At 45.8% G+C, this 1,979-nt stretch overlaps 1 non-coding gene across 1 annotated transcript; it reads right to left on the bottom strand.

Annotated features, from left to right (window-relative positions):
• Window positions 1-1,388: 1,388 nt before the first annotated feature.
• On the bottom strand, window positions 1,389-1,460 carry Trnap-ugg (transfer RNA proline (anticodon UGG)). The gene has a single exon. It is a non-coding gene; the product is annotated as a tRNA-Pro (tRNA).
• Window positions 1,461-1,979: the final 519 nt, after the last annotated feature.

The raw sequence follows: 1,979 nt of genomic DNA, 5'->3' as shown, positions 1-1,979 counted from the left end.
AACATCTCCAAAGCGAGCCCTCCCTGGGAATAGGTATGCTTCAGTATTTTGTTTCAACAATTGTTTTCTGAAGGCAAAAGAACAGTTAGCAGGTGGATAAGTTGTTTCTATGTAAAGTTTGAAAACAACTTCAGGGTGTGTTTGCCCAGTAGGTTCTGCCCTGCTTATAAGGTGTTAGTAAAGCAAACTGTGCTTTATAAATAGGTTCTTATTTTGGGATCTTTCATCAAAGAGCCCAGAGAGATGTGTTGTCTCATCTACGAGCTGATCAAGATCCACTTTGTCTGATCCCTGGATTTAACACTGCTTTATGGGCATCATCTCCCTTATGGTCACTCAGCCCAGCTCTACAGAGGCCACCAAGGGACACAATTCTTCTTCTCTTCCTGCCATGTTATAGTCGGAGTATAAATAGAAGCATAATCGGAGAATCATTGCTTGTCCTTTCTCATCAGTTGACATTCTTTAATTGTGAACACGCTAAGTCCTCCTCAAGTCTCACCCTGATGATTTCTGGAAGAATCTGCAACATCTTTCATAGGGTGTATTGAGTCATTACTATTGCGTCAAACCAAAGTCAAGGAAAATCTGCTGCCATTTTCATAAAGAAGGAAGGGAGGGAGGGAGGGAGGGAGGGAAAGGAAGACCACCCGCTCCACGTAAACCTTCCTGATCCTCGGGATCTGAGTTTTCATAGAACTCTGGTGCTCATCGCATTGAGTCAGTTACTATGGTAAGGTGGTAGGGTCATGCCTGGGCACTATGGGTTGAATGTCCCCACTCAAACTCAGGTTGGAACTTAATCTCCAATGTCATGTGTTAGTGGTGGTTGAAGGTAGGGCCTCTGAAAGGTGATAAGGAGTAGATGAAGTCTTGATCAGACGAGGTCATGAGAGCAGAGCCCCTGTGAAGACACTAGTGGCTTTAAAAGGGGGGGAGAGAGCCAGGGAAGGAGGACCCATGCCTACAATCCCAATGCCTGGGGAGACTGAGGCAGGAGGACAGTGAACTCAAAGCCAGCCTCAGCAACTTAGTGAGACCCTAAGAAAGGTAGACCCTGTCTCTAAATAAAATATAAAAAGGGCTGGGGATTTGGCTCAGTGGTTAAGCACCCCTGGGTTCAATCCCCAGTCCAAAAAAAGGTGGGGGGAGACCCAAGCTAATGCCCTTGCTCTGTCTCTCCATGGATGCCCTCTGCCAAGCTATAAGGCAGCAAGAAGACCCTCCCTGAAGCCAGCCTTGGATTTCCAGAACCATGAGTCAAATAGACCTCCTTTCTTTATGAACTACCCAGTATGTGGTATTCAGCTATAAACCACAGAAAACAAGCTAAGTCGCTGTTTTTTTTTTTTTTTTTTTGTTGTTTTTTGTTGTTGTTGTTGTGGTGTTGGTGGTGCTGGGGATCGAACCCAGGGCCTTGTTCTTCCAAGGCAAGCACTCTACCAACTGAGCTACATCCCGAGCCCAGTCACTGGGTTTGAATTATGATTCGACCCTAATCGGCTAGCCTCATGGGCCTGAGCAAGCTGTTTGAGCCGTGTGCGGCCACTTTGCTGAGGCATTCCACAACTGTCCTCACCCTTTCCCTTCACAGTGATTCATGGAAACCTTCTGGCAGCTGCACAGGCAGGTACTCCAGGAAGCCCACTTTCTAGATAGGAGATCCAGGCACAGAGAGGCCAAGAGATCTGCCTAGTATCCCACAGCTGGTTATTGGTAGAATCTGAATTTGAACCCAATCTGGCTCAGAGACCACACTCTTAATTTTCACAGTAAACTATGACTCCTGATGTTTGTTTAAGTATCTTTCAGCATCCCCTTGCCTAAGATTTCTTTGAGGAGAAAAACAATTCATATTTTATTGGTGGTCTCTATAAGCCTACCACTCTTCTCCCTCACCCCCGCCCCCAGAACTGGAAGAATTTATGGCAAATGTGTTGTTGAATGAGTAAGCTAATAGATGACATATGATTTGATGG

The sequence above is a fragment of the Sciurus carolinensis genome, chromosome 16 (genome assembly GCF_902686445.1).
Source record: "Sciurus carolinensis chromosome 16, mSciCar1.2, whole genome shotgun sequence".
Taxonomy (NCBI): Eukaryota; Metazoa; Chordata; class Mammalia; order Rodentia; family Sciuridae; genus Sciurus; species Sciurus carolinensis.
The sequence above is the reverse complement of the archived record's forward strand: the minus strand, read 5'-3'. Positions and strand labels throughout refer to the sequence as shown.